Source organism: Anser anser (genome assembly GCF_964211835.1).
Source record: "Anser anser genome assembly, chromosome: 14".
NCBI lineage: Eukaryota > Metazoa > Chordata > Aves > Anseriformes > Anatidae > Anser > Anser anser.
The window spans coordinates 7,562,597-7,588,203 of NC_139735.1; the positions used below are offsets into that span (position 1 = coordinate 7,562,597).

General features: G+C 42.6%; 1 protein-coding gene across 2 annotated transcripts in view; it reads left to right on the top strand.

Moving 5' to 3' along the window:
* SGCD (sarcoglycan delta) overlaps positions 1–25,607 on the top strand; it is a 526,559-nt gene that overhangs the window by 123,951 nt on the left and 377,001 nt on the right. For both annotated transcript variants that reach the window (XM_083798647.1, XM_083798649.1), the window contains exon 3: positions 5,584–5,720. The gene's annotated coding sequence lies outside the window, so the exon portion shown is untranslated. The remainder of the gene's footprint in view (positions 1–5,583; positions 5,721–25,607) is intronic.

Sequence of the window (25,607 nt, forward strand, 5' to 3'; positions counted from 1 at the left end):
CATCCTGTAGCTGCTAAGACAAAGGGCTCAGCGATATCAGTTAATGAACATTGTTTCTCACTCAGGAAAACCAACAGAGAACAGCATATGGACTCTGTGACAGGAGCAACTGTAGGGTGCTGGACTCCACTGACTTGATAGTTTTCCCTACATCCTACTTAGCCATAAAAGTCTAATAAAGAAGAAAGAGGCCATTATATTAATGGCATTATGGGGATTGCAGCATCATCTCTAGGACCCATGGGGATTTCTCTGATGTCCAGAATAAATGCTCTTCTATTCTAATGACCATAAATGACCTCTCTCCAAACCTGGTATTGATGAAATAGCTTTAATGTTTCAACATCAATACTCTAAGCTTTGCTGAACAGTGACATTAATCTGATATTGCATAGCACACAGGGAAGAACAGCCAAAAAATATGCTGGAGCTTATAAAGTTATGCAGCTTTCTAGCCTGACAGCAGCTTTCATGCTATTTTCCCACCAAGTGGAAACAAGTCGTAGGATACAAACGACAGAGACATTTTCTCTTAAAACCTGATGGAAGGAAATCACAGGTGGTTTGAAACTGCTTGTAATTTAAAAGGGTGCAGTGTAAACACAGGAAGCTTTTTGAAAAGTTGCTGTACCACGCCTTTCTGTTTGCTTCTGTCAGGTTACAATCTATTTTCTTTTTCCTAGCAAACATTTTTGATTACTTAGCATATCTTAATTAATATGCAAACACAGACATGGATTCTCACAGCATAAAACCAGAGGCATTGGCTGATTTATGATTTTAATCAGGTCAGCCTTAGCTGATATGCAGTAAGAAATAATTAGCTGGTTGTTTGTACACAGAATTGCATTGTATCCAACCCATAGGAGACAGTTTTTCCTGACACTTCAAACCCCTGCTGACTTTGTTTTCTTAGCTTTCCTTCTGGTTTCAAAACACAAGTGTTTTCCACCTCCAAGATTGTTGTTTTCTATTCTTAACCAAGGGTAGGTAGGCCATTTACAGGCCTTAGGCTAAAATATTAAAATAAGAATTTGATTAGTAGTTGCAGTGGTCAAAAGACATTGTCCAAGGAAATTTCTGGGTGTTTAGTAGCAACTCTTACTCTCTGCCTTGCTGTTTCTTCCATTTCCATAGAATTTAAAGCACATCTCCAAATTTCTGAAGTAGCCCAAGTGTCACGTAGACTGCGCAGCTGGGACGTGTTGGTATTGACTGGCCTGAACCAAACCCCAGCTTTTCTGAAACTGAGGCACAGACCCAAGGTTCCCCCGAAAGAGAAGTATTGCAGCCACGGGGGGGGGCCTGTTTCCCCCCACTCAGATCCCAGCTGTGCTGGTGGCTCTCAGCTGCAGGACTCAGCCTGTGATCAGTTATGTTGCTGTATCTGTCCTGTGAAAAGAATGGTTTAATCTGCAAGGTTATCAGTTTAGTCACATTTATCAGTAGCTGAGTGAGGATTTTGTGCGCCTGCCACCATCTCTGGAGGTACTGGATGGTTATTGCCATGTTCTGCTATCCATGGCGGTAAAGATGGCACGTGCGTGGCTCTGGCTCATCATCTCTGTGCTAACATCGCTTCAGTTTGCAGAGTGCCCAAACCAGTCTTGATCTTTAGAACTGTATAGGGTTTTACTAACACTTCGTGAAAACCCATAAACCTCTCCTTGCCCAGGAGATCAGACTAACAACGGGGTTTCTAACGTTGCTTCCCTGCAAACTAATTGATGTATTTGGCACCAGCTAACAGACATCCAAACGTTTGTACAGATCTGAGTTACCAAGGGTCTGTCTAGACTAGATAATTACTTCCCCTTTTGGCTTGATTTTGCTGGTTGCCAAGTTGGGTAATGTTTTAACCTTGAATTCTGCAGGCACAGTTGCTTCCAAAGCCCTTGTAATGAGGAGCCATCTAGCAAGTTGACATGACAAGACTCTGCTAATCTGAGTCTTCTGCCTGTGAATCTGGTCACATCGCGGTCAACGCTGATGCATTTGCATTAATCCTGCTCCTGTCCATACATCTTAATTCACCCCGAGAGCACTGCTAAATTCTTTTGTTAATCGTTTTCTCCCTGTCTCCCCCTGTGAAGCGAAGTTCATTCGGTGCCCAGAGCTGACGCAGCCAGGTTAATAACTATCGATGTCGCCACGTTAATAACGGCCTTGCTGCCCGTGAATCGGAGCCTCCCCCTGATGAGGTGGTGGACATGACCCACTTAATCATTACATCTCTCCGTCCACGGATCTCAGTTCGCCCTGTGAAATTTTAATCATTCTGACTAGCTAATCACGATAATTTCTCACTGTCTGAGGTTGTGAATTCACCCTACGAGCAGCTCCGATGTCCTTGTTAATCATTGTAACCTCGCGCTGCTCACGGACTGCAAAGCACGGTGATGCCTGTGCCGTGATGTCCGTGCCCATCGCTTCCACACCTCTCTGCCCGGGGACTGGATGTGCATTGCGAGGGATGCCCAGGGCGCTTCATTCTCTTTCTGCCCCAGTTGCTGTGGCCATTGCAAATCCTTTCCTCCAGCAGTGAAGCTTTCCTGGCGCTGCCTACATGCAGCCAGCTGTGTGCAGCCCCTCCAAAACAACGTGTTGAATAGCAGCGTGTCCTCATGCAGAGCAGCCCAGCTCTGTTGGTTGCGTGGTGCTTTCTTGTAAGGTGATCTCAGAGAACAGAGATGAGCATTAACTCAAGAAGACGTTTTGGTTTGTTCTGCTGAGTTGCACCATTGTGCTGGGTCGGTCTGACATGACTGCAAAACTAAATAGGTGTTGATGTGGTGCTCCACGCTGTTCCCTTATGTTGGCTCCAGCATGGGGCCCAGTGCTTTTAATGAGCACTTGCGGCTGTTACTGCCTCTGCCTGCACCATCCTGAAGCATTGCTGGAATCTAATGGACAATGAGAGGGAAGATCAATCACCGTTTTAGGGCATTGTGAAGTCCCACTGCGTTTTCCAGCACAAGCCTGGAGAACGTGGCCTAGGTGGAAGCTTGAAAAGGACATAAGGAAGTTTGTTGGAACCACAAAAATTGCAGATGGTTTGCAAGCTCTTGTCCATGTCTTTAAGACAGGCACGTGAATTGCAGTGGAGGCCACGAACTGCCCTTAACATTTGAAAAAGAAACTTGGCACATTGTAGGCAAGTTTCTCCTACGTGCTCTGTACTGCCCCTCCCAGGCTTGCTTGTTGTGCTGGTTTTCTCTCTCCAAAAACTAGCCTAGCTTCAGCTGCAAGTCGAATTGACAATCAGCTTCCAAAGAAGCAGCTGAGAGGCTTTGTGAGCCAAAAAGGTAGAAATAACAGCATGACACAAAGTCTAAAAGGAGGCACCTCCGTTTTCAGAGAGCTGCAGACCCAGTGCCACTGGTCAGCCTTGGGAGGCAGCAGCAAAGGTTGCCTTCCCCGCTGCATCCCGAGTGAGGGCAGCTTTCCAGAGCCTTCTGGTTGGGCAGCTTCGTGCAAGATATTAGATGACACGGAAAACTTGTTGCGATTTTATTTTACTTTTTTGTTTTTATTTTCCTCCCTCTCATCTTTAGATTGGTTTGGGAGTTTAGATTAATAAACAGAGAAGCAGTTAGTTTGATTAAAAGTGGCATATGTTCTGCTGTGGTGGAGGCAGGCTCAGGGGTGTTTCATGCCCGCATTTTGAGAATAAGAAACCACTTCTACTCTTGGGCACAATGGTAAATAACGTTTTTTTTTTTCCAGCAGAATGATGGAAATACTTTCATGCAGATGATTTTGTGCTTCCAAGGGAAGGGTCTTGGAAAATCGAAAATAAAAAAAAATAAGGAGGGAGAGGAATTGGGGGAGAGGGAAAGCTATACTTCAGTGAAGCTAATTAGCATTTAAAGAAAAGCACACTATGAAAAGGTGAACCTAATGCTGCAGAAATGCTGTATTAAAGGGACAGCAGTTAACAAAGACTCAGCTTGAAAAGATTTATGGAGGTATTTCCTATCTGTGTAATCAGAAAAGTATGGAAAACCAGTATTGCTGCTTTAGTACAGTGCAAGGAACAAAGCAAGCAGGTATATCTTTATTTGTTTGTGCTGGACTGTCTGCAGCCTGGTCAAGGAACTTACAGGAGGTGCAGAGGAGCCAGAGGTCCTGCATCCACTCTGACTTCTGGCAGCCCCTTCCAGGGTAATCAGCAATGACAGCCTCCTGCGCCTCAGCTTCCTCATCCTCAAAGGGAGACAAGTAAACACCGCATATTTTCATTATTGTTTGTAAACATCTCATTTGCAAATGCAAAATGTTTTTAGGACTTAGCTTCTGGGAGGCACCAAGCACGCAGCTCCCAGCCTCCTCCTCCTCTGCTGAGCCCCAGGTTCCGAATAATTCCCTTCATCCCCACCCGTGTCCACTGTCTCCAGCTCTGCAGCAGATATACTGCACACAGTCAAGGATGTAACATTTTTTAAAGGAGTTCAGGAACCAAAATCCCATTTCTAAAGATAACTTCAACCATGTCTGCGCCATAATAAAGCCCAAGACTGGGAGCATGCCTGCTCTTTATATCCACCTTAAATCTTACAGAACAAGCTTTTAAAAGTTTTTTTAACCATGCCAAGAAGCTTTCACCAAGCCAAGATCAGAGCACACTGACTGTATTTACCACATGTAATTCATTCTAAGGAGAGTGACAAAAATACTTATCTTGAGAAACATGAAAGCTGGGTAAAAGACAAGGCAGCAGGGACATGAAATATGAACTATCAGAGCTTCTCTCTGAAGTGTAGCTGTATGAGAAGTAGAAATATTTAGGTTTTGAATTTGGGCATGTTACTCTGGATAACCCCCCTGGTTTCAGATGGAGATCTACTGCAAACAGACTGGTATCAGCATCGAGAGAGAGATAAAGTGATCTTATTAGTGCCATTAGAATATATTCTGTGGAATGAACAATAATAATTCACTGTCATATGTCATAAATGTCACGGTTTGTATCTCGTGCTGCTGTATTCATGTCACACAGCCCTAACAGCAAAGGCAGATTAAGCAGGGTGTAAGCTTGTTTCTTGATTTTTTAAAAAATGATAACAGGTTTGTTTGTTCATGTATATGATGCTCATGGCATGTATAGGTTATGCTTGGCGTTTATCAGTGCTTCTTCTGACTGTGCATCACGATTTTTTCCTGCTTCCTAACCTTGCCCTGATGGTTATGGTCCTCTGAATAAGTGCGGGGGCCAGGGGTCTCCCCACTTGGATACCCACCGTGTGACTACAGCTGTGATTTGTACATCCCCTTCCAGCCCCCTCCTCACAGGCAGGGGCAGAGAAAAGGCAGAACAGAAAACGGAGTTTCATCAAAATGAAGCAATTAGCCTGAGACTAGAAAATCAGGAGCCAGGCTGGGGCAGAACCATAGTTTCTGACCATCGATGGCAATGCCCCATGCCTTGTTCATCTGAACTGGTAAATTAAGTTATTATAACCTAGTGATGGTATCTGCTCATGTGCAAACTGCAGGGTGATCTGAGCCATGAATGGGATGGAGTCTCATGGGGAGCTGAGGTCACAATAGAACTCAACTGCATTTTGGATCTTATGTCTTCAGATCGTGTCTGTGACAAACGCCAGCTGGTGGCAGCTGCAGGAGCAGAGGATTTCAGCCCTCCCACGTTCAGCACCTGGGACACACGTGGCAGAATGGTGCCTGCAAGAAGAGGAGATTTTCTGTGGTATTAATTACAGGTTGGTCTTCTCCCATTATGTGTGCTGTGCATGGAGGTAGGTGTTTGCGGTCCCCAGTACTGAACATACCTTAGCTGCTCTCTGGGTCGGTGAGGTTTTTCTGGTAGAGATTACAGCAGGATCTTTCAGTGTGATAATTCAGGTATAATAGCTTCTCCTCCCCCGATGGGGCTGACTTGTGGAAATCTATTAAACTATGTGGTTCTGGCTTTATTCCTGGACTCCTCAAGATAAAGGCTTTTAAGTTTTTTTTTTTGTTCAAAGTAAATCTTTATTTGTTATCAACAGTTTAGACTCACCAATTATCAGCATTTTGAACCTGCAGATAGTTCTGACTGGAAAACATCCATAAGTTGATCATCTAATGCTTGTGGTTTAAGTGGAAAAGCCGAGCACAGTACTTTATCCAGTCCCCACAATTTCCTCCACTTGAAACTCTGAACTAGTTCAAAATCAAGGGGTAAAATATAGCAGAGGATCTTAAGAGATCAGAAGGATTTTCTCAGGGTATGAGAGCTTCCAACACCACTTCAGGATTTGATTCCTCAATACCCTGTTCCTATCTCTGCTTAATACAAAGACTTTCCAAGTTATTAAATTGTGCACTTCAGTCTCCCCTTGTCCTCCTCCCTGAGAGCTCTGCAGATGCACTGTCGCTGGACACCAGCTCCAGGCGATTACTTCCAATGAGTCTGCCCACGCCAATGCCAGCCTGCCCCATCCAATCTCCAGCCCATCCCAGCTGCACACATGGTGCAGACTCCTGCACCATTACAAGAGTGTTTCTCTAATTTCCAGAACCCACTCTCTAGGATGGACAGGTGAAAATGATGTGGAAAATGCTGTTTTTACAATGCTGCTGCTGTCTGTTTTCCAGTAAGACTTCTGCAGGGGTTAAGGAAAGAAAAAAAAAAAAAGAATGGGAAATAACCATCAACTAGGTTATGCGTAACAAATATGGTTAGGGGTTTGGTGCAAATGAAAATGAGGAGCCTCTTGGGAAAAGTACAGATTTTGTTTTGATTTTATACTGAAGCCCTCATAGTCAGTGGAAATGTGCTTGGATTTGCACAGGCTTCTGCTAAATTACTTTGAAAGAAAATATCATTTCCAAGCCAAATTATCTGCTGGGAGGAATAATTTTCCTGATTTTGAATGGATTTTTTCCAGGAGAAAATCTGGCCAATCTTACTTAACCAAATCACAACTTGGACCATAGGCCTGGAAGCAGGATTCATTTGGATGTTTTAACCTCCAGTGAATAACAAATAGAGAATGCAGTGCAAAATAAAATGAAACAATATGTGTAATGAGCAGATTTAAAATGCAGCTTAAAAAAATTGCTTTCCTTTTTCTCACAATCTATCAGGGCATCAATAGGTCTTTCATTGCTCCAGTACATTGTTATTAATAGTGCAGACAAATGCAAATTGTAGGCTTCGGGGTTCCATAAGTTTCCTATGGCTACTTCAGGAAAAGTAAAATGCAAGTTGAATATGCAGCCCCAAAAAGGAGCAGAGACCAGGATGGGGCAGCATGTGGTGCAAGGTGACACACTGATGTGCCCTTGCCTATGTGGAGATGTTCAGGCTTTGTCCAAAATAGTTAAACCTCTGAATCAACTAAATCCAGTAAAGCCTCATGTGGGTTTCCTAGTTCATATTTGTAAGTGGCTTTGAATAAATTTGGTATAATTTGCCTCCAAAGAGAATAAAATTAATTCCAGTATGGCTATTCTTAATCAGAATTTAAACTGGCCATGATTCTGGTTAATACAGTAAAATAATTAATTTCAGAAGTTAATTTGGGTTTGTCCTCCTGAGGGCCCCTGTGTGTGCAAACTCGAATGCTTCTTGGTATATCCACACAACCTTAAAAAAATCTAGTGGTTTCCTATCTGTTCACATTTCTTACTGGTGTTTGGTAAATGTCATATCTACCAATCCATCCTCCTCACCAGTGCAAACCTCCAGCCTCTGAGCTTGGTGGATTTTACCTCTGACTGTTGAGTGCCATTCTAAATTTATCACAAAAAATCAACAAAAGATTTTTCTTTTGTCCCTGATGTCAGATCTTATTTTCTTTTGAACCATAGCAACTACGTACCTGATGGAGATAGTGCATTATGACTGAGGTCTCTGCTGATTACTAACCTATTTATAATGAGTACCGTAGACTGCAGGAGTATTTTATAACCTTTAAGATGTTTCTCTGAATGGGTCAATTTAAGACCTCTATGAAACAAAGTTCATGATCTCCTTCAGATTCTGGTTGTTTTTGTCAGCCAACAAGGCATAAAAACATAACTACATTTCATAATATTAATGATGGTATGTGAAAACAAAACATAACCTTTTATAGCTTTATAACCAATCTTTTTGTTATCAATTTACAGTGATTTACATCAAATATGTATAATCTGTCGTTAACTTCCAAACTTTTACAAGTTGTTGGTATGGAATACTGTTGTGAATTAATGAAGTTTATAAATATATGGCTTTGTTTGAAATACTTAGTATTTTAGATGAAGGATGCAAAGTCTGTGATTGAAGCTAGGACTGCATATCAAAATTTTCCTGCTGGAACAGCCACAACACTGTGTCTCAGTTTGCAGATGGAAGCAGAGCTTGGGAGTTGAATCAGAGCTTTGCCTGTCATGTTAGCTTGGGGTACAAATCTATTTGCTGGGAAGGTAAACGGAACTTAGCGGTCACTTGACCCATGAATAGAGCTTAAAATTCACCAGTGCTGGACTTGAAGGGTTGCTGTGTTGCCCTGAACTCCTGGGCATGTGGCTTCCAGAAGCCCAGCATAGCCCCATTCCTCTGGAAATTTTCCTTCTAGAGGAAATAAGAGGGAAGGCGGAGAGGCGATGGAGGGAAGGCTGAAAGAAAAGCTCTCTGGGCTCATGGATAATAGACTCTGGGAAAGCAAAATGGGCAGAATCACAGTGCTTTGGCTAAACTGTGCAATGGAAGTGCTTGAGGGATAATTAAAGGTTATTTTAAAGTGCTTCACCATGTTTATTTTCAGTGAGTCACAATTAAAAAAGACCAGGAGAGGGAATTGATATAGCAACCGCTTTTCTGCCTTTATCAGAGCAAGGCCTGGCTTCTGGCTTGTGTTCAGACAGCAATACCTACCCCACTCGCACACGGCATCCCCTGCTCAGAGTCTTACAGGTTTTGCATAGTGACAGCCTGGATCCCCATGGCCTTGCATTTGGAGGGGTTCACAGGAGAGTGGAGAGACCTTTTCTGCATCCTGTGCACCACTGGTTGGGGTGTTGTGGTCCCGTCTGGTCACGCTGTCTATGCAGACTGGAAATAGTTCCTGCAGAGCTGGCGTGGATGGGGGTGATTGAAATAGTTGCTTAGAGCTGCTGTAATTGTCCCAGCAGTGGCTCGGAAATAAAAGACTATATTTTTTGTGCATGAACTTGAACTGCTTGAAAGCATTGCAAAGGTTTTATCCTAGATATATTGATCCTTGATATATTTGTGCTGGCCTCGGGAGAGAAAACCAGAATATCCTGCATGTTCCCGATTATTTTTTTTGTTGTTGTTGTTTGTTTCCAGCTGATTAGAGCCAGTGGTGCAAAGCTATGAATGATCTGTCTGGCTGACCAACCGTACAGCACTGGCTACATCCTTTTAGCAAACGTATAAGTGAAAAACCTAGCTGACTTGAGAGACACCACAAATTGCAGCTTAATTGCAATGTGTTGAAGAAATGCAGGAAAAGCTCAAATGATTATGATTTCTGGGCTTTCAAACCAAAAGGGGGACTCACTGCAGTAATTTCAGTTCATTACAGATATTCTAAACCTGCCTCGCCTAAGTGAGTTTAATTTTTTTCACCTGTCACTTATCTGCTTTTGAGAAGTATAATTACTACATTTGTTCAAAGCTGTAGGCCTCTGAAATGGGAAAGGGATTTATTTTTTTCCTGTGCAAACATTAAAAAAACAGAGGGGGAAAGCAAAGACTATTTTTGAGACAGGCTTTGCCACACATGTGTGCCTATGCACAGATACATGGTCTCTTTTAGGTTTTCTTTCTTTATTTTATTATCTTAAAAACACATATCTCTCGGGGAAGCCTAATAAGAAATATCAAGATAAAGCAAAGATTTTAGGAGGAAAAAGAAGTCAGGGGACCTGTGCTGTAGAGACAGCAGTTCAAACAGTGAAAAAGAGGACACAGCTGTGCACATCAGAAATCCACAGCTGGGGAAGTGGAAAGAGTATTCCCACATCTGCCCTTATAAATCATCCCTCACCTTTCAGATCCTTTTGTTTTCTGTTGTGTTGAATAATTTCATATAGAGGGAGAAGTATTTGCATTTTTCTCCTTCTGTTGTCTGTGATATCTAGGTCAGTTCTACCGACCAAAGCACCAGAAAAGCACTGTGGATTTCTCTGGTGTCCTTTGTAGCAGGGGTGTTTTTCTTACCCTTCAAAGTCAAGGATTCTCCAGCAAAAGAACAAGGCCTTAGCAGCAGGTGCATAAACCAATACACAGACAAAGCCAAGAGGAAAATGCAGCACAGGCTCTGTCTTTAAAAGACTCATGCTAGCAAGGTCTGAGGAGACGGTGGAGCAGCACTATACTAAAAGCATCTCTCCAGACCACAGCCGAGCAATAAAACAAACCAAAGCTTGGACACTTGCTGTAACTCTTTAGGGAGTGGATGTAAAGGAATAAAGCACTGAATCTTTTCCAGCTCCAAGAATTACTTAATTCTTCCTCATTCCTAACACATCTCAAGACAGAGCAGCACAGCTGCTGTTTACACTATTTCTCAAGGTTAAGAGTTTGAGCTGGAAGCAGCCAAAGCAGTTTTGCTAGAGGAACTGTTCTGGCTGCATGAGCACTGGCCATGCTTTAGAACCCGGCTAGGATGAAGCACTTGCAGCCATGGTTCTGAATTGTCCAGCAGATACAATCCCTGCTCTGGCATAAGCTGAGACCAGAACGAGAAGTACAAAACCACCACATCAAAAAAGTTTTGCTTAAATTTTCTATAGAGCGCTGCTAACTTGGTACTAATACAGCAGGTAAACAAATGTTCAAATGTTGAACATACAGGTTCCTGTTCAGACTGAGCGTGCACTTGGAGGCTTTCCGTGTTCATGCATCCCTGGGTTTTGATTTGGAGTAATGGCTCATAAAATCTGGGAAGGGCTGGTCTACATCTGCAATATACCAGGTACCAAAGCTCATACACTAGTAATTATCCTCCAGTGTTGAAACTTAGTAGTGGCTTACATGATAATGGGAACTAGAAAGTTTTGCTCGTTCTGGCTAAAATAAGTCGTTTCCACATGAAGTGACATTCTGAAATGCCTTTTGCTTGAATAATGCATTCTGTCCCAAACCACGGGGAATAAATTTGGGTATATGTCAGTATAATAAGAGTATATCTATCTTGTACCAAATCTGTCTAAGAGAGTTAATATGCACTTTAGTATTGCACAGCTGGGATGAATACAATCCCTGATATAATGCCAGTAAAGTTATGCTAAGGATAAATTATGTTGAAGAAGTCTATAGATAATGTGGGAGACTGAAGAATGGACAGGTAGAACCAGCCACATGATAGAAGTTCTGCTCTCCCTCCTCCTGTCCATGCTTTCTGTTGAATAAAAGTTTACTTCCTCAGAGGTGCTTAGAAGTTCTACAATCCATTAAAACTAAACAAAAATAAGAGAGAGAGAGAAGGTGAAACTTGTTGTTTATTTCAAAGCTTTTTGGGAATATTAAAGAGGAAAATGGCATGAATGAAAAGGTTTTACTTTTCTGATGGCTCCCTAGGAAAAAAGAGTGATAAACTATAACTATTCTCAAGTTTCTAGTTAATTCTTTTTAATGCTTAACTTGAAAAAAAATCTGTGAAAAGGCAGATTAGGTCTTGGCTTTGTAGATATAAACACCCTGAAGACATTAGATAGCAATTTATAACAATCAACCATTTCAGTTTCTGAAAGAAGTCCCTTCTGAGAAAATATTTTTAGCTGCTCAAGTCAATGTTTTTCAACAAGCAAATTCACTGTAGGAAAACATTTTAAAATATGACCAGAAAGTAAAAATCAAAATAATCTGAACTCATTTTTTCCGAGAATCTGTGAGTCTACATTAAGTGCAAGGTAGGCTAAAGCAGAGGGAAACATAATTGTTACTGCACGGAATAACAGAGTATTGACACTCTGTTGCTGGATCAATCAGAGCCATTCAGTAGGTTCAGTTAATAAATTGCTGTGTTAAATTATTTCTCCTTATAAAATGTATTTATTTTCTCTCTCAGCATTTATTTTAATAACTTCTCATACCAAGAACTTGTTTGCACCTGCTTTTTTTCAACACGCCATGCATAACACCTTGCATAAGGCCATTTCAAAACGGATGCAAGTCTCAGCATTTATGTCTGGGTGATGAGGGAAGAGTGGCAGAACAGTTTGAAATGTGTTGCAGGGTGCCTTCCAGCAGCCTAATTATCTCATGTCTGGGTGCATATCTACAGTAATCTAGACAAGTTTCTAATTTGTTTTTCAGTACTGTAGGATTAGTCAATTTAATTTAATTGTAATTAAACATTGCCCGTTGTGTAGCGTGGCCAGAGAGCCAGACGAGATCATAGGCTGACATATTTATTGTGGCCAGGCTGCTTTTCTTATGGGTTCTATATAGGTCCAACACAGTTACAAATGCGCAGTAATGTTTGGGGCAGATATTATTTTGTGAGGCTTAGGAAAACACTTGTGTGCCATTTTGCTGGAGGACTGTCAGTGGGTGTGGAGAGCCATGGTGATGTTACGGGTGCTGCTTCCTCTGTCTACAATATATGGATCAAAGTTCTCATTTATACGAGGACTCAGACTTGTGAATTTACATTTTCATACCCATGTAACAGTCATCCTACTGAAACTCACTTGAGTTAACACCTAAACAGCCCAGGAACCACACACAGGAATGAAATGTCTGGATTTCTCATCCTGGTGGTGGAAATAGCTAATGGAGTTCATGTCACAGTATTTTCTGCTCTCTCCTCCGCTCAGTGATAAGGCGTTCCAATTTATTGTTCCCTCATGTAAGGGATCGAGTGACTAACTGAATTACGGGAGGGCACTAGATATGCTTGCTGGTTGATGGATGTGCCCTGTTTCCAGGAGTCACAGCTGGTCTGGCCCTTTCTCTTCTCACTCACTGCTCGCAGGCATGCCACCGCAGACAGCTCACGTCATCTTCCTCCAGTCTGCTTCCTCGATAATGCACATCACTGGGGTCTATCTAGATCTTTTTTTTTTTTTTTCCTGCACCCACCAACCTCCGTGCTATTTCTCTTTCTCCTTTGCATATTCTCTTCCCCTGTTGCTCTCTTTCCAGCACTTTCCTGTCCCCAGTATATCAGTCTTCTGTTCCCATACGACTCCCACTAATTACAGAGCTATCTTGCTCTTTAATGCTACTGCCTCTTTTCTAGTTAGTTCTTTAAAAAGGCCGTTAGCTAGAAATACATCATCCTTCAGCTCTGAACCTGCAGTCCACTTGGTAAGCATTTTATACAGTCTTAATAAATGAGGAGAGAAAAAGAAAACAGCAGAGGAATACAAAAAGGGTCCCCTGGGAGTAAGATTGTCAGAAAGTCATGGCTACTTCATAACTCTGGGCATTACTCATTTTTCTTACCATGGGTGGTCCCACTATGGGCTGAATTTTGAAAGGTTTTCCTTACTGCTCAGCAAAGAAGTGACATTGCACAGTGTGGGAGGAGAGGTGAGGCCCTCAGGTGCTAGCACTGCCAAGCCATGTGAAGGACGACTCTTTCCTACAAGCTTTAGGGCTTATTCATTCTCCTGGTTGCTTTTGCATTTTGTGGGAAGCTGTGGCTCTGCTGAGAGGAGAGCATCATAGCTGGGTCACAGCAGGGTAAATAAGAAGTTTTACTGTTTGTGGGGCTGGTGGGATGGGCGCTGTCATCGCCATCCCTCAGCTCCAGCATAATCCCAAAATGAGTGATCGCTGGCCAGGTTATGAGAGAGAATCAGGCAATGGCTCTGAGGGTTTGCTAGTTTGTGTGTGGCTTCATGACATGGTGGTGGCTCCTGTCAGGGGACAGGCTGTCTGCAACTCGCCTGGGGAGGGATGGGATCTCAGCCCTTTGCTCCTACGGGCACTTACTGTGCGTGTGCTCAGCGCTGCTCCCAGGTGCTGCAATGCAACGGCGCTGACTCCTCGCGGTGTGAATGTGGTTGCAGGAAGCCAGGAGGATTTTGGAAGCTGCTGGCTGTGTGCACAGCAGCTGGTGGGGCAGCGATGCTGCAGCAGCACAGGGCTCCCTGGGCGCAGCATCTGCTGAGAAGCTGCCCCAGCAACACGCAGCCTTCCCAGCGGGACAGAGGAGGCTCCCTCCTGGGCTGTGCTGCTGCAGGCTGCCTGCGAGGAAGCGAGTTCAGGCTCTCCTCACCCAGCCATGGTCTGGAGGTAGATGTAGTCTTCAGCTTGGACCGAAAAAATCCCGTAATACAACTTATTCTCTCTCTCTCTCATTCTCTCTCTCTCTCTCTTTTTTTTTGGTAACCAATTTCTTAGCAGTGGGTTTGTGCTGTGCCATTTTCTTGTCTGCATTGCCAAAAAGCAGTGTCTGTGTTGCAAAATTCTAGGAAGGACCAGATGAACTTGTTTTTTTTTTGGTACTGACTCCTCAGTTGTGTCCAAGCCAATTTCCTTGGCTGTTTCCAGACTCACTGACCCAAGAGGATGATTGACCAATAAGACAAATCTCAAGCTAGAAAAAGGCAAATTAAGTGGCCTGATGAGTTGTTGTGGTAATTCAGATGAATAAAGTAAGAGGAGTGTCAGAGCTGCTGGGGCTGTTCAGATGATGGAGTGGTCATTGCTCCAGAGCACAGGAGAAGATGAATTTTTTGATTTTTTTTTTTAATGACTATTTAAAACCTATTGAGCTGAGTGGTTACAGTGAAATTCAGATGCATTGTGCCTTCCTACTCAGTGTTACCTGAGCAGGTCATGGGGAAACATTCCCCCCATTTTTCTCCTTGTGTCCAGAGCATCATGTGCAAACGCTTGCCCCACAAAAGCTGAAAGCTGCTGGAAAATGTGTGGCTGTGCTGTCAGTCTTCCACCAGGCCTCCGATGCTGTGGCTTGGATGACTGTGGAGCCCACTGAAAAGTAGACCAGAAGGCCTGGCCCTCTTGCTTTAATTTGCCCAAATACTTCTACACTGGTCCCAAATGGCTGTATCTAACTGTGTCCGTCCTGAATTCAAATTAGGCCCACAAGCAGTACCATGCGATTACTGAAGCTCATTAGAATGAAATGGGAAATACACATATTTCAAAAGTATTTTATTTGGAATACTAATCTTATTTTAGAATTCACGTTAAGCTGTTGAATCCCTAGCAACTAACATGAAAACAAACTGAATCGTAATGAAATACAGTGCTACTGTATTCCATTATACTCTATGCCAGCATGACAGCAGCTTTTTCTCTTGCTGAAAATAGGATTGCTTACATTTTATTTTTATTTATTCTAGAGGAACAAGTAAGAAAACATTTAATAATAAAATCCATCCATTGGCTCATATCCTTCTGTATGTACCAGGTACTGTTGGGCGGGAAGAGAGGAACTGATGTCTGCACAAAACTCAAACAAGTGTTTCACTGCCTGGTGTTTCCATTCTGGGCAGTCTGGACCTCAAATTGTGCTGCAGACAGTCAAATTGCACACAGCAGTGTTGCAAGCGCTATGCTGGGGCTGCAATATACAGCACATCAGCCAGAGAAGTGATCCAAGATGCTGTACATCATAATAATGCTGTAGGTAAAGAATACTGTGGTGATATAGGGGAATAATGCATGGCTGCCACCGCTATATGGCAAACAGTTGCTGTGCAGTCATATATAACGCTGTAGGAGCCAACACACAGCAAACTTCATCCTCTGCCCTCTTGTGGAAACAAGCAGCTGTGGAATAAGGATTACTGAACACACAAATCGGTGTAAAGCTCTTCTTATCCCTTTCCCTGGCAGATGTAAATTGTGGTTGAAGACTGAGGCTTGGTTGCTCTGGGAACTACAATTCAGAGGTACTGAAAGTGAAGAGAAGAAATATATAGCACCCTGAGTGGGCTGAATCATCCCAGTTGTTTCGCTCCCTTTTATGCTGAAGCATTTTATTTTTAACAAACAGCCTGAGAAACAGAGATTTAAGGCCCAATAATAGTGTGATATGAGTGAATTAGTCTAGTACAACCAGAGACTGCCTTGGAAATGCACTACACTCACCATGGTAATTAGTAATTTTAAGAAAGTAGATTATAACAACTGCCCTATTTTTTTTTTCCTTTCTCTTCATGAGGAGCAATTCTTGTGTGGAATACATCAGTGAAGCTATCAGGCTTTAAGAATCAGAGAAAAATGTAAAGAGCTGAAGGACAGAAAATCCTAAAACATAGGGGTGTTTTATTTGTACTGTGGCTCCAACCAGCTCCTAGTTGCATTTAGGTTGTGCACTCCTTTCCTCAAACATGAGCAAAGAGAGATTCAGCTCAGGGGAAATTTTAAGGACCATCAGGACAGGGTGCAGAGTATTTTCTCTTTTCTCCTGTCAAAGATTTCAGTCATGAGTTAATTTTCCTCTGGACTTCACTCTCCAGTTCCCTCTACTTGCTGAATCCTTCTTCCTGGTGGCTAAGCATCTGAAATATTCCCTTGTACCATCTCCTTTCTCTGCTTCATTAAAGAGGTGTAAAAACAGGAGATGATACATAGACAAAATAGGAATTAAAAGAGCAGAAGGGACCCTGGGAGATCATCTAATCCATCTCTCTGCCTCAAAGGAGGTGAACATGTAATTAACTGCTCCTAGTGGCTGTCTGTCTGATCTGTTCTTCAAAACTTCCTGCATGGGGATTTCCATCACCTAGGAGTTTAGCCCAGCATTTCACTAGTTTCATGCTAGAGAGTTTCCCTTAATCTCTAACTAAAATCTCCTTTGCTTTTATTTAAGCCCCTTGAGACTTATTCTTATGCTTCTCTCGTGCTTTTTAAGGACTTTGGTTATTCTTGTGGTTCTTTGTTGGACTTTTTCTCTCTGCTCTGTAAACTTTCATCATATACTTAAGCTAAATCTAAAAGTGTTGCCCCCAGTTCTGGGAAGATGAGAATTATTATTTCAAGTATCATTTCCAGATGATGGCTGAATCTGTAACTTAGATATTCAGTTTTTCTGCTGAAGTCTGGTCACTGAGATCTGCATTTCAGATAATTTCACTAACTGGTGCTCTTAAATGTTCATTTTTCCTTTTTGGAAAAACGTTACTTACAGACTTTAACTTTGGTTTTAATTTGAAGAAAATCAACTCATGTTGATTCACTTATAACAAAATTATTTGTTACAAGGAAGATTCCTATCTGACTTTATTGCTCCCTAAAGCCACATATTAAGCATTTTGTTTACTCAGAGTCCATGTTGCAAAGAAATGTGTTGGTAACCACAGTCGAGTATTTGAGGCCCACTGTAATAAGTCGCATTTGTTTTCCGATCTCTATCAGGAACATTAAAGCCTTCCTGTAACCACAAGTCTGGTATCATTCATATCTCTAATAACATCGTACAGATTTCTGTTCATATTATATCAGATATAACAGCGACTCATCTTGTTTTTCATCTCTGTCTTCAAAGAAAAGACAATTATTGTTCTGAAGATGCAATGATCGGCTTATCTGAAGTGTCCCAAAGAAATAACAGCTCTTTTAACACCATTTTTATCAGCTCTTTAATTACTTGGAATTTTGTCATGCAACCTGTGAAGCCATGTACTCATCATGGAGAAGATAACTTTCCCTCAAGCTGCTAAAACAAAAAGGGGTTTTGCACAGAAAGCTGCTTCAGATGATCTGCTGCTGTGCTACCAACCCCAAAGGAGTTTTTCACCCAAGGACTTTGAGTTTTCTCAAGATACTACATGGATCTCAACACCAGTGGAAATACCCAGCTCTAGATCCATATGCCATTGCTGTTGCTTAAGTAAGTCTCCTAAAATGCTTGTCGGTTTTGTGCAATGCATCGGCACAGGATCCCACACTACTGCACTCTCAGAAAGTCTTGTGTCTGAATGTGCACCTGAAAAACCTTCAGCATCTTCATGCACCTTCTTTATCACTGTACTTTTAACCTTACCATTTTCTCTGTGCTCCTTTCCCCAGCCCACTGCTCATATATTTCCTGATGAAGACTAGTCATATTTTAAGCCAGACAGTGCTGGCAGAGATTGTCGCTTGCTGGTGTAGAAGAGCCAATTTATCAGCCTTATCTAACTAGTGAGAGTCTAATATTAATGTTGTCAGAGAGCCATTTATTGTTTATTGGAAACAAAGTTCCCATCTGAAGTCCATGAATGGTTTTGCCTAAATAAATGTGTGTTAGCTGCAGTTAAAAATAATCACCTGCCTAGTTAAAGTCAAAGATTTAAGCAGGGTTTTTGTCGTTTGAAAAAACAAAGTTGAAAGGTTTGTTCAACCTTGAACTGTGAACTCGTTGTGTGTTTCCATTCAAACTACCTAATCCATACCAACCTGATTTGTTTAAAATAAGGAGTTTTCCTTCATGGCAACAACATCTAGATGCTCTTTGTTACCCTTGTCTGGTAATTCTGTGTCAGTCAAAGCAGCACAGATTGTTCTCTCTGTAGTGAGAACCACAGGTCCTGACCAACACAGCTGAGACCTCCAGAGATCCCTGTCGGTACGGGGTGTCCCTCTACCATTAACAGGAGGGCAACTATGGCCAACAACCCCGGGACAAGGCCAAGGTACAATACAAAGTGCCTAAATGTTTTCAGTTCTCCTAGCTTTCTTCCCACCCTACCGTGTGAGTCAGACACACCACAGCAGTGTGGCAGACCTGCCTGCTCCTTTCTGAAACCTCTTGAAGACCCCATGAAAAAGGTTTTGCTGTCCATAGAGAATAGCTCCTCTCTTGCCTGGGAGCAGTGGAGTGATAGAGCATTTGGGGGTTTCCCAATAAGCTTTCTTAGAAAAACAAAAAATAAATCCAAAGTAAGGTATGTCCCCAAGTTCAGGGAAAGATGATTAAGGTTTATTTGAAAAGCACTGCGTATTTTTGTCCTGTGTGCAGACAACCCAGCAAGCTCTCTGCCTAAATCTGCAGGTGTAGCATGGAGGAGATAGAGACATAATTTTCCTTCTATTTTTTTTTTCCCCATAAGGTAGGTAAGTTGAGGAGGCAGATGCAGTGATCTCTTAATGTTTAGACTCTATTTTTGCCTGTGCAAGGGTGCCAATTCCTGCATTCCAGAACTGTGGGAAGAACTATTAAAACTGCACAGAAAGCAATGAAGGGCTGTGCATTGCGTATCTGGGTGGGGAAGGCAAGCTGGTATCAAAGCAGTGAATAAAATCCAGCAAAGAGGGCTCCCAGCCCTTTGTCGTAACCACTGCCGCCAGACAGGAACATGGCCAAAGGTCCTGATCCAATTTATTCCAATAATTTCATAACAGCACAAAGAGACTCCGAAGCCCTCAGCTCCGATGTCAGCTGTAGCAGTTATGGGTAAAGAAAGAAAGAGTTGATTACAAAATCTGTCCCTCAGACTGCGAATATGGGCTCAGATGTCTCAAGGTTTTTAAGTGTCTGAACTTCTGCCGACTTCTCTGAGAATTAGGCCTTCAAGTAAGGGGAGCCACCAGCACGTCTTTACAGATCTGAAGGTTGAGGTCAAGAGCCCAATCTCACGTAGCACCTTGGGTGAAGGAGGTAGGTGCACGTGACCCCCTAAAAGAACAACAGCAGCAAAAAAAAAAAGGTGCTCAGCAATCCTACCTTATTATGGAGAAATTCTGCCTTTCAAGAAACCCATCCTCCCCAACTCCATGCACTGGAATGTAGGGTTTTAACATGAAAGTTCAACCAATCTCCACTTTCCCCAGGTTTCCCAGAGGTTTTCCAATCCCTTTGCTCCCACATCACTGTTGGGCCGGAGTGACATGAGAAGGGACAGGAAAATCTCTGATGAGAAAGAGGACGGTTGCTCTGTCAGGTGTGATTAACACCAACACGGTTAAATACCTTGCCGGTGAAGACCTGCAGGATGTGCATGAAATTTTAAAAAGCCATTCACTTTGCAGTTATGCCCTCTCAGTAAATTATAATTTCAGTAAATTAGCGAAATGCTGATGAAAAATTTAATGTGGTGGAATCTGGAAATTCTGACAGCGAAGTCTACAATAACCCTTGAAAAACTCTTCCTTTTGATATCGTGTTGCAGCTGTGCAACACAGCCACGTCCCTTCTGCTGTGCACTGCATGTCAGATGCTGATGATTACAATTAAAATTAAATGCTTCTCAAAAAAAAAAAAAAAGACAACAAAGGCAGATTTCCTTGGCATTATCTTTCTTTTGTGGAAATCCCCCAATGAGAAAGTTCACCGCTCATAATGAAATTACCGGCTGCTTTCTGGTCTGGCGTTAGCTGCAGAGCTTGTGACAAGCTGAGCTCTGAGCACGGCAGCCTTCACCGGGTGCCGTGAGCGGCACGATACAGAACCACATCACTAATAGTGGAGTCAGGGCTCTCGAGCTGTCATGTACAAATCTTGTTATAATGAGAAGAGCATTAGTAATAGAGGCTGAAATTTTCAAGCTGCCTAAGGGATTTAGATGCTCAGTTCCCATTAAATTTAATGGGATGCGTGCCTCGAAATCCCACCCACAATAAATTTTTTACCAAACATTCTTCATGCAGGGTAAGGAGAAGGGAGAGAAAAATAGAGAGTGGTGGAGAGAATCAGGTACAAGAGTGGTTCTGACTGGGACTGGAGGCCAGCTGGGTATTGTAAAATTGTGTCCAAAAGGCAATTGGAATGAAATACTGCATAGAGGTCTCTTCTAATACTTGGGCAATTTGGGTCTGGACTCCGCTACAGCCTGCCCTGTGAGGTGGATGGGAACATAATGCCCTTTGTGCTTTGAGACTTCTATTTCTGGACCACGGACCTACTTGCAGTCATTAAAGCACATTTTAAGATGAAAATTAGGTAGGGAGACGTGGATGGGATAGCAGTGGTCTTTAGAGATACGTAGGAAGAGGATGAAAGGAGGCTGTGAATTGAGTAAGCCTCATGTTACACGGGTTGGCTCCTCTAATTAGGCCCGGTTACATTTTCTTCTTCAACCAGATTTATCTGTATTTAAAGCAGGTGCATTTTTTCAGTGTCAAAAATACTAAAGATCAACACGTTTCCTTGGTAACCATGGATCCCGTTACTTTGCTTCCGGCAAGCTACCAGCTCCTAGGCTTGGCTTCATCCTACCTACATTCAGGTAGGTAGGAGTCACTGAGCTGGAGTCACTGTAGGATTCCTCCGTCAATTAGGAAGAGAAAGAGGTGGAGAGTGACGCACCGATGGTGCTGCTCTTGCCCCTGGGGAGAAGGGGCACCAGCCCTTAGGTCTCTGCCTAAGCCTGCGTGGACAGGCAGGTGCTTCTAGGAGGAAATTCCTCTTCCTGAATCTGTAAGTTAGGTGTCCTGAGAGACGCCTACAACTGCACATTCCTGGCTTGAGTGAATGCTGACAGCTAGAATGAACGTATGCCCAAATATTCAGTTAAAAGTGAATCCTGTTGAGCTTCAGTTGCACATGTGTTTTATCATCATGCTTACATTTGCTCATAATTAGGGTTTTCCTGGTGCCCATACTGATCTTTTATCAGTAAGGAATTTACCTGCCAGAACCCTGGGTTAACACCAGGAGATACAGCTAAGGTGTGTACTCTTCCAAATTTCAACCCAAACCAATTACTTGTATTTCCTTATTTATTTATTTATTTATTCCAAAAGAAGAGTCTGTCCTCAAGATGGTTTGAATTATTATTACTTTAAAAATGCTTTTTATTTTTTATTAGATCTTTGCATGCCTCAATTTTCCATCTGGAAATAAATAAGGATAAAATGCTTTCTCCGCCCTGTGCTTGCCCTGCCTGTTCAGAGTGAGTGATGTGGAGGCGGGTAGGAGGGATTCCAGGCAGCCTGCTGCAATGTGGCATCTGGAGATGCAAACTTGGAGGGGTTCCCAGGAAGGGAATATAACATTTGGCAAGGAAAGAAGGAGCTTAGATGAGAGAGGGCTCTGAGGTTTTCCCCTCTTCTATCCCCGTCCTGTTGCTTATTTCTGAATATTTGTTTTATTCCCCTGCCATATTAGAAGTGTAAATTACACAGATGAGCTAATGAGATCATCTGTGTGTGTGCCATTTGGGGAAGAGGGAAACAAGGAGCTGCTTTCTCCTTTCTATCCTTTCTAATCATTTACCTTTATTTTGAGACTAAAGATGCTCATACTCTGCACAGTGCTCTGCAGGCCTGGAACAGGTCTTACTCTGTTTCTTCTGTGACAAGATATATATTTCTCCTCTGTGTTTATGTGGCCTGCCCTTCACCCCAAACATCTCTGGTGCCATGTTATGTCATACATATGTGATGAAGTTCTGGTCCATGGAAGTTTTGCGTTTTACAGGAATAGGACCTGGATTTTACCCACACAGAGCTTTAGATTCAATAAATAATAATAAATTCAATGAGTCACTGTAAGAAAATAGGGGTTCATAGCGATCTCCTTGTTCTTTTTGTCCCTAAATTCTGTTGAACAATGATTGTAGGCAGCACTGGGTAAATGTTCAGCTGACATAAACACAGGCACCTTCACTGCAGCCTTGCTGATTTATTGGAATGTGACCCTATGTTTGCAATTAAGATTATGTCCGTAGAACAGATGGGTCAGAGTGATGCATTTGCCTTTACGAGGCACTGAATCAGATTCACTGCAATAGATCATTCATATCGCAAATTGGTGCCATGCTGCTTTAAATAGCAGTGGTGCAAGGGAGGAATTTCTTGCAGCAGTTGACAACTTTCAAACTTTACTACGTGAAGTTGCTTTTCTTGCCGAATGTGTATTTGCATAGAAGGGAATCAAGTCCGTAAGACATTTTTAGTGTCTGTGCTGAAGTTGCAATTCTGTTTTTAAGTTGAGTTTTAAAGTAAAAAGACTTTTGGTGGGAGGATAAAGACAGTTCTTTATTCAGAAATAATTTGTACAGTTTGGTTGTGAATCCTTCTACATAGTCACTACCATCGCGTCTACCCTCACTGTTGATAGTTGCCTCAGAAATAAATTCTCAGAGATACACAAACTCGAATTGGGAAACACTTCCTGATTTGCTCAGCTGAGACAGAGGCATCATTACTTGAGTGCTCTGACACGGAGAGACGTGGAGTAAGGGGTAATGTGTGAGAAACTTCCATGGGACATCAGGATTCTGCCATGCACCCTTTTACTTGCTGCTTCTTAAAGAGCTTTCCTGGTCACTGGAAGGTGCTTCTACCTAGGCCAGAACTGGGGATGCCAGTGTCTGTCCTTTGCATCCCCACGAGCCTTAGATTTCAGTATCTATCACACTTTAGGACACCACACAGGAGATTAAAAAGAGACAGAAGGAAGGGTTATGTCTTTTCATTTTTCTCCTTAAGATCCTTTGACAAACTCTTTTATGGTACACCTTAATTTCTGGCTTCAGGCTGCTTTTCTGTTTGGATGCTTTCTGCATGATAACGCAGAGAGGAAAATGGAAGAATGAAGATCTTAAACTGAGTAACCCTGCAGGTGCCACAGGCACAGCTCCAGGGTCGCCTCACACACTGGGACAAGGCCACTGGTAACCCAATTTTTAAAATTTAAAGTAGGAGAGCAACATAATGCCTCTTCCTTCTGAACAGAAGGATGGCATCTTCTCTCTGTGACTTCTAATCCCTTGGCAAGCAAATATAAGAACAGAAGTAATACCAGGAAGGCATGGCTTTGCTCCACGAGCAAGTCCTGAACAGAAAAGCCCTGCACCTTTTTGCTGCCTGAATGAACTTTCCCAACCAACCTGGCCAAGCTGTAACTCTGTTTCCCATTTCTTACTCTGGAGAAAATCAGGCACAGCACAGAGGCTAGTGAGAGCTCGGACTAAGAGTTCCCCTCCTCAATCTGAAGTGCAGTGCGATTTCTTCCTCTTGCATAGGAGTCCTCTGAATTCAGCATGCCTGACCCGTGGCAGAAATAATTCAGGTCTGAACACATTAATCACACCGGGTCAAGGTAACGGTTGTTCTTTGCATGGATCGTTTCAGAATATTTTCTGCGGGTGTTTGTAGCAAGAAAATCATAGGATGCAGTTGTTGCTATAGCAATAAGCCTCCTTTGGTGGGTGAGGTAGGGTAGCCCCCCTCAGACAGACCCACGCATTCCCACCAATTATCACTGCAACGTAGGGGCCTGACATGTTTTGCTTACCAGGGGTGTGATAGGTATTGATAAACCTTGAATTCTAGGAGCAGAATGGATCCCATGGGATTTATAAATTCCTGAAAATTCGGCTTTGTCTGAGGTTTGAGGCACCAGCAAATCTGAAAATTGTTGGCTACAGTTGCACTAATTAAATTAATTTTTTTTCCAGTTGTGTATGATTTGCGTATGGCATATGTAATATTAGCACGTGTGATACGTTGTATTTTAGATGGCCTCTGTGATAGCTCTGAAAAGAGGCTGGACCAACAATGGCAGGAGAAATCACACAACTAAACCTGGCCTTAATTCTGATGGAAGAGATTCAGTAAAATATCCTTGAAATATTTCATCTTGAAGAGAAAACTTAAAGTATAGGCAAGGCTATGATAATAACTTTTTCCTGGTGTCCGCTTTGTTTATCAGTCATGTAGCATTTGCGGTGTGTGGTCTTCAGGAAATGAATGTTTGGTGTTAGGTGGGCTGGGGGCTGAGCTCGGCGGATCGGCCAGGCAGGGCTGCCAGCACACACGCCGTGTGAGGTCCAGATCCTTGCATCTGCCTTGTGAGAAAATGGGTCTGGTCCAAATGCTGTTGAAGTCAATGCAAAAATGTCCTTGGATGCTTTGGAAGGGTCTTTTGGATTGGGCCCAGCGAATGTGATTTGAGACTTGACTGTCAGACTCTAATTCCAAGAGTGCTCCTGATCCAGTGGAGCGGTTCTGAACTAATGCTGATGTGAACAGGGGAACTACTCCCTTCTTCCCAAAGTTATCATGAAACAAGGGATTATCGGCTCAGTTCACTTCACCAGTGTCATGTTTTCCATTTCCTCTCGTCTCTTCTCTCCCTCGTGCTCTGCACATACTCACAATAGATATGAAAAACAGATCGCTTCAGATGGCTCCTGTAGGTAGTAGCTAATTTATGGTGATGATGGGCTAGTGGCTGTAGGAGAAACAGAATGGAAGAGAAAGCAGTTGTAAAACTGCTACTTTTTGTGGGCTGCTTGCACTAGTCTGTAAGTATTTATTATCTTAGATGGCAATCTAACTGATTCTCCTTGATGTACTCCAACACTAATAAAGGAATTTTGCAGTATTATTATAGCAATTTTAAATCAATTCACTCAGTGAACGCTGTTGTGCTCAGAAGTCAATTATAGATATCACTTAAAAAAAATAGATACCCAAACTCAGACCTGTATTTTCATCACTATGTAGATAGCAAAATAAAATTACAGCAAGGGAAAGGCACATTAGCAAGCTGGAGGCATTTGAAGGGAGGGGACTAGCGTGAAAGGTGATGTTTCTGCTGCAAGGTTTTCTTCAGGCTTCAGAGCATTCCTGACACTGCCACCTGCTTTGCTTTCCCTTCCAGCTCCCCAGTGGCCTTCAGGCAGAAACATCACGTCTCGTCATGGCTTTGCATTCTAGAACAGGTCTCACTAAGGATCATCGTGAAAGCATCCAGGAGCCATGCCTGGATCTCAGGTGATTTAAAAGATAGTGC